The sequence below is a fragment of a genome, unplaced genomic scaffold, assembly GCF_019419815.1.
Source record: "Pyrus x bretschneideri cultivar Hongxiangsu unplaced genomic scaffold, Pyrus_bretschneideri_v1 Contig21, whole genome shotgun sequence".
NCBI lineage: Eukaryota > Viridiplantae > Streptophyta > Magnoliopsida > Rosales > Rosaceae > Pyrus > Pyrus x bretschneideri.
In genome coordinates, this window is record NW_025999513.1 from 1,039,200 (window position 1) to 1,047,194 (window position 7,995).

The window sequence follows — 7,995 nt, forward strand, 5'->3', positions numbered from 1 at the left end:
AGTAACTCCTACCATCATCACCTGCATAGAACCTAGGCATGGATGTGCTTTTAAGTCGACACTGGAGATATGTAATGGTGACCGTTCAGCTGAATTCTTCGATTTTGGCAAGCACCTTTCACTGGTTCGAGAGACGAGCTTCTTTGCCCCCTATGAAGTAGTAAAGATGATCGGCATGTGCTTTTGACGTGCCTCACGTGCCTTAAATGGATGCGCCTTGGCAGCAACAGCTTTTGACTCTCTTCGGTTGATGAAGTTGATAGATGGTTGATTCTCATGATGACCTTTATCTAACTTTGGTGGAAACGCTGCCAGAGTGATATGTCAAGTTGCATTCATCTTGCCTCGTGAAACAATTCCAACCAAGTTACAAAAAAGGTCATGTTTTTGTTTGCATGCACGGGTACAACTTGAGGCTTCATTGAGGCCATCACTTAGATTGGAGATGAGTCGCAAGGTGGCGAAGAAGTATTTTGGCCTCGCATTTGAAGTTGAAAACGCCGCTCATCACTTCGGAAAGTCTTCTTGCATATTGCAAAAGCAACTCCTTAGACAGAGCTATATTTTTCAGTTAATGAAGCCAATTTTTTCTCATTTAAATATTATCCCTACAGTTCTTGTGGGTTAGGAAATCATGTGCATAAAAGGTCAATCGGAACAAATCAATCAGTTGACCCTAAAAATTACAAAACCTATGTGGCACGCAGGCCAAGTAACTAATAAGCTAACTACATCCTTCGGTTGAATGCGGGGCGTGCCAACTCGTCGGTCGAGATCAGCTTAGGAGTAAAATTTGTTGATGTTGTGTTGAATGCGTTACTGACTTCTTTATCTTGCGACTGCGGCCAAGGAAGGAACAAATCTCGACCTTTGGATTCTTGAGCCTGAAGATAAGGCTGCTAGTTCTGCAAAGTTGAATATCAAATCTGGCTCTCAGGTTGCCGAATGTGGTAACTTGGTAACACCTCACTTCGCCGAGAAGGCTAATGAGATGACCTCTGCCAATAAGGAAACGAAAATCGTTCTCGACCGAGAGTTGGATAGATAACCAGTCGGCCTCGACGCAGTGCTGTTTATCCAAACTGAAGGTGCTTCGCAGTTGGCTGATTCTATGGCAACATTGCTGTTTATCCAAACTGAAGGTGTTCGTCGGTTGCCTTCACAGTGCTGTTTATCCAAACTGAAGATGTGTCGGCGGAAAAAGAAAATAAAAAAATCTCACGATGTTTGAAAGGTTTGCGCAAGGCAATTGTGTGTTGAATTGGAGGTCCTCTTTCCATTGCTACTGCATTTGTATTTATAGGACTGAAGTACTTGCTTTGCCCAACCAGATAATGTTGCAGAGATTGGTTAGGATTTTACTACCTCCTCCACCTAACATGTGTTATCAAAACCCCAAATCTCAAATGGAGGCCACATGCATTTTTAGAGGACTCATCTTTTGCATGCCTCCTTAGACTAGGTTTCCTAGTCCAACTACTCCTTTTCTTTCATCCCATTATCCCATCACTGAAATAATTATATAGGAAATAATCTTTCACACAACATGCTTGTGATTCCATCATCAATTCATCTGACCACATCCATCACTATGCAAAAAAGACCTAGCCTACCTAGGTTTCTATCTCACCATTATCCAAGATCAACAAATCCCATGCTGTGCCATGTGATAAGATCCCAAGCCGAGTTGCTCTAATCCACATGGTACACCTGCTAACAAATTCAAATTAAATCGTACTGTTCCACTTGCTTTGGGATATAATTCGCACCCTATTTATCTGGTTGAAAAAGATGCTAGGATAATTCATATTAAAAGATAATTATTATGATAAAAACCATAATATTATCCTTTAATAATGACAAAAAATTATCTCTACTTTTCCATCCGACAATTGAGAGCTATGCTCACTCAATGACCTTGATTGCACCGGCCAATGGTGTAAATTTGGACCCAAACACAATCTTATCCATGATATATTTTACCCTAGTCTTAGTATGTTTTGGTAATCGATTTATATTTTCAATATAAGACATCTGACTTTCTTTGGAGCAAAACATGATCAAACAGACGAATTTTGGAGGATGTTCGTGTATCTCTTGGCGTGTTTGATAGGATTAAAAGCACACCACAAAGTAGCACACAAATGTCCTATTGATTTTCCTTATTAAGACTAAGATTTGTCAATTGTAGCATATGAAAATAAGGGTCTTTCCCGCAGAAGATTGTTTTATCTAACTACTTAAAATGTCACAAAAACTATGTTGCTGTCCCTACTGACCAGTCACCGAAAAATAATTATTAGACCGACTTGCACTTATCTAAAGTCTATGAAATTTTATATGAAGATACTAGACACACATAGCTACACTCATACAAATGTTTGGGATTTTTGGAATTGATTTGCTATTTAAATTAAATCGAACAAAAACAGAACATAAACATATTTTTAAGTAGTTGACAAATTAAGAAAAACGAGTTAGGGGAATTGCTATCCACCACCAAATAATCATGCAAACATTTTATGTTTCATTCAAATTCCTTTCATTTTCGGATGAAGATGCTCAAGTTGGCTCAATGTTAGAACTCAACCTATTACTCTTTTTTATGTAGTATGTTAAGAGAATAGCGTTTTCAACTTAACTTAGTCCCTAACATGCAATCTAGAATGGTGTGTTCATAGATTTAACAAGTAGAAATCATTAAGAACGAAAAGAGTTTGAGTCATCACAAGGCATCGTAAGTACTAGCGTTGTCTTACTTATCCTAGAAATTGATTCACATGTTAATCGCAATTAACAAGTACTACTCTAGAACATATGTAGGTCCTCATTCGACAAGGGTAGGCACACACATATTCATAGCATTAGAATCCTAGATATGCTTACTAAGTATGCATCCATAGAAAACACATAAAGAATTCATCAATGAGACAAGTAGTGAACCAATTTTCATCCATTCATAAAAGTAATTCAAACGAAATGTCATAACAAAATTTGCAATCATATTCGGGGCTTCAAAACAGCCCCTAACTACTAAAAATTAGTTACACATAATTCTCAAATTAAACCAAAAGAAAGACATGAGTTTGAGAAGATAAAACCGAAAGAAGAGAATGCCAAGATTTCCTCCTTCCTTTCCTTCCTTCCCCAACGCAGCAGCCTTACCTTTTTTCCTTGCTTTCCTTCCTTTTTTTCTATCTTTTTTTTTCACCTTTTTTTTTCACTCTTTTCCACTGCAACCTGCAGCCCTTTTCTTCTTTTCTACTGCCATAGTTTTTTCTCCATAACTCACCCCACTAACAGCCATTTAGTGATGACAATAAGTGAGAGGAAATGCTAAAACAATTGTAACTCTTTTAGGCAGCCTTTATGCCCATTACTCCCACTTAATTTTCCATTTCCTCTGATATTTGAATAGGTGTCAGCTGGCTTGTTCTTGGCTGCATCAGTTTTGGCTGCTAGTTTTATTGGATGTATTGCTTTCAATGCTTTCTTGTTAATTACAAACTACTCAGCCTCTTCGAACCTTTCAGTATTAAAACCGCCATAACGTCTTCTAGAAAAATGATATTAACAATCCACAAAATGGTCCAGAAAATAGACATCCGTAGCTTTCCAAGCATATAAGGCTCATTCTCTAATTCATTCTGAGCTGTCCGCAACTTGCTTCCAAAGTCAGCTGACCTACATAGGCAGTTTTGACGAATTTGTTACTTAACATTCCACTTGTGTTATTTTTCTTTTCTTAACTTGACAAATCCTACAAAACACAAAACAAAGTAAATAGCTCAAAACTATAAGGAACTAACTAAGAAAAGACAAGTGAATTTGATGTAAAATATATATAGATATGAGCGTATCAGTGTTTGTGTCAAAATTTGAGATTTTTCTACCAAGCGGTTATTTTTTTGCAATAGAATAAAGTAGTAGTGTGCAGAGCTGGACAATGACATTTCTAGACTTAAATTGTATTTTTGGAGCCTAAGATGACCTCTGATGGGTTCGTGACCTTCTGGAGAAGTGTTCAGAATATTCCAAACCTTAAATCCAGCTATATTGAGCTGGCTTTGGAGCAGTTTAAGGGTCCAAAACGTGGCTGCTCAGATTTTAGGCGAATTTTATCATTTAATTTAGGGTTATGTTTCATATTTTATATTAGTTATTTAGTTTCCTAGTTCAACTGGAAGACCTTTTATTAGAAGGATTTAATTTCTACTAGGCTAAATAAGCTTGGCCGCCCTATTCCTAGGGTTAACTTCTTCTTCGTGTGTTCTTGAAGAGAGGGAATTGGCCAAGCATAGAGATTTTCAGACTTTTTCCATTCTAGGTGTTTTGATTATAGGGAAAGTTAGAATCCTCTGCACCTTTCTAATACTCCTTAGATCAAACATTGGTTCTATTTTGAAATTTGATTAGGACGCCTAAACGATAGCCATGTCAACATTTTTATATTTATTTAGGTTACATGTCATTATTGTGTTTTTTTTTTAATTTAAAATGTTAATTATTAAATTCCATATATATCCTTTTAGGTTGATGTATTTTTGTACGTGGCCTTTTTTTAGGAAGCCAGTTTCTTCTCCCATGCTTGATCCTATGGTTTCTTCTCCCACGTATGTGATCCTCATTTTTGAATTTTGAATAGACTTATCTATTTCAATTAATGGTTGTTTTCACTATTTTATATTGATATCATGTGAGATAATTAGACGTATTCTCTATTTTCGAAGGTTTGAGGCTGGTACCTTAGAAGGTTTATCGAGATTGTCTACAACGTCTACCTTGCTATGGTACATTGTGATAAATACTTATAGCTCATTTATAGTGATGGTGATATATTGTTGTTTAGATATAAATGTGCTTAATGGGGTTTCAGATAATTATCATAAAGTTAATGCCTTTCTGTAGTTTTGTCGATTTTAGTCTGTGTTCGAAAAGGGATTTGGATTGGTTATTTTGTTGTGGGTTTCAGATAACTATTCAGATGCATTCTTTTTGGTTGCCAAGTAAAATTGTTATTTTGAGTTTTAATGAAGAGGTGCTTGTGTACATGATTTGGTTTAAGACTTGCCGTCCTACCACTATTCCTTTTCCTCGTTTTTATTCCTTCTCTTATTATGCTTTCATTGAACAGTTTATTTTTTAGGAGTTTTCAGTTGGTATGAAATCTTGGTTATGGAACAACATAATGTTAGTATTATGCAGTGTTTTGATTGACATTTTTTTTTTTGGCAGGTACGGTGAAATGTGGTCGATCAAATGTTGCCGAGTCATTCGATTCTTGGATTATGAAATAGAAAGCAAAAGAGTTAATTGATGGTGATGAATGCTGAGAGACGTATTGCTGCAGAGAAATGGAACTCTTATTTATGCCCCGAAATGGAGAACCAGTTGGATAAGTTAATGGAGGTGGGAAGACATTGACACATTAGCCGGTTAAGCGAGTTTGTATTTGAAGTATACGTAGCGATGACTCGGTGATGGTGGACTTGGAAAAATGGTATTGTTCATCTTGTCAGTGGCAGATTAAAGGTTTCCCTTGCTCACACGCAGTCGCAGCTATCATGCAGAATGATGGCAATCCTTATGAATACATTGAAGACTATTTCACAGCTGATTACTAGAAGTCTTCATATTCTTTTCCAATTAAACCGATCCTGACATCAATCAACCCCAACTTGATATAGTGAAGGATTTTGTCATCAAGCCTCCAATGACAAGAAAACAACCCGGCTGACCAAGGGTTAAGAGGATTAAGTCTAATGGGGAAGAATCAAGACCAATGAAGTGTTGGAGGTGCAAGAAGCTTGGACACCACAATAAGAACACTTGCTCAACATCCTATTGATTATCAATCATATCTATCATTTTTTTTTAATTTGCTCAGCACCCTTTTGATTTTGCTCAGTATTATGTTTTTGGTAATAAATCATTATGTTTTTTTCATCTTTCCATTATAAACGCTTCTATTTCATGCTCAATGTTGTATATGCTCAGTTATCATATACTTTTGAAAGACATAGCTCATCTTCAAAATATTCTCGATATCCCAAAAACCCACCTATTAGGGAACCATTTGATAATAATTTTTTTAACATACCTATTAGTTGATAGTTTAATACCAATTGATCATTAATCGTCTAACTAATGACAAAAGACAAACCAAATAATTGGTACATTTGGATTAACACACCAACACTTCGCCAACCTCTTATGTTTCAAAAATAAAAAACTTTACGTACCAAACGCCTGGAATGCTCTAATTTAATATTATTTCATGAACCAAACGATCAATATTAACCAGTATAACATTAAGTAACGTACCAAACTCCTGGTACATACAAGAAAGGGGCATGTTTGGGCTCTGTGGCGTCACAAGCGGAGAGGGCAAATGAGGCAGCAACGGGAGTGGGCCACTGCAGGCGAACCAGTGCGCAAAGCCCAAAAGACTCTTCTTCACTTTGGGTTTTGGGACGAGGGCCTCGGTGCGAGTTCGAGGTTCAACAAAGAACCTTGCATTTGCAACTAAGAGGGGTTCAAGCTTGGAGCAACGGAGCTCCAACTTGACTCACAACTCGGCTTCAGCGACTTAGGTCATCTTCAACCGAGAGCTGGCCAAAGGGCTCATTTTAGCCCTCTGGCCCTCGAAGATATTAATATTTTAATGAACAGTATAGGGTCATATTTGCCTCCGTCTCCAACCGAGGGTCAAAGGGCAGTAGGGCCAAACATATTTTATTATTTAAATTTAAAAAGTACAACAACTTAAATTCAAATCCAACAACAACTTAAATTTAAAAACTACAATGGTAACTAGCCCAAAAAACCAAAAAAAAATAGAACTTAAATTTAATGAATGGTTTAGGTATTTATAGGAAAAAAAAAGTGTAAAGTACAAAAAACTACCTAAACTATTGATGTCACAACATTTTCATACCTCATCTTTTAAAATGGACAATGTCATACTTCATCTTACAAATTTGTGCCAATGTCAGATCTCCGTCAGTTTTTCTGTTACTTTTTCTGTTAAATGCTGACGTGGCCAGAAACGGGACCCATTTTTATTACAAAATAATTAAATATTAAAAAATTAAAAAAAAAACAAAAAACAATAAACCAAAAAAACCCATCAACCTGTGTCCCCCTCCCCAAAAACCCAAATACCCTTCTCTGAGTTCTCCCCTACCCAACCTTCTCTCTCCTCTCTCTCTCTCTCTCTCTCTCTCTCTCTTCTCTCTCCCTGCAACTTGCATCCCTAAAATCCCGAAACCCAGAAACCATTCCCACTCGAGTCATCACCGCCGGTGAGCTCTCAATCCTCTAAGTCGACGATCGCAGATTAACCCCAGACCCTTCCCTGCCACTGCCACTCCTGCTGGCATCAGAGCTCTCCTTCTGGCACCACATGTGCTTTTGGTTCCCCCACTTTAAATACCACGACAAGTTGAAATTGTGCAAAGGCTTCGCCCTTTCAGAACCCATCGCCATGGACTTCACCTCCATTTTCTCCTCCTCATCCGACCCGCCTATATACACCATTTATCGAAAACTCAGACCAAAGAGAGCCACTCTCAGATCACAACTTTCTCTCTCTCTCTCTCTCTTTCTCGAGCCTCTTCTGATTTTCTTGAAAAATCTTGGAATTTTTTGGAAAAAATGGAGAATTTTTCTATTGGGATTGTTGTTGTTGTTGTTGTTGTTGTTGTTATTGTTTTGTTTTTCTCTCGCAAATTGTCGAAGGTGCAGACTCGGGGGCCGAGGAGGAGAAGGGAATGTTGTTGTGGAGGTTGTGGCTAGAGTTAGGGTTTGGGGGCAATTGCGGGTCATGGCTGTCATCGTTGGAGTCAATGACAGAGGTAGGGTTGTCATCGATGGGATCAGAAAGGAAGGTTGAGGGGGACGGGTGAGAAGGATTTCTGGGTTTTGAGATTTTAGGGATGCAGGTTGCAAGGAGAGAGAAAAGAGAAAGGCGAGAGAGAGAGAGAGAGAGAGAGA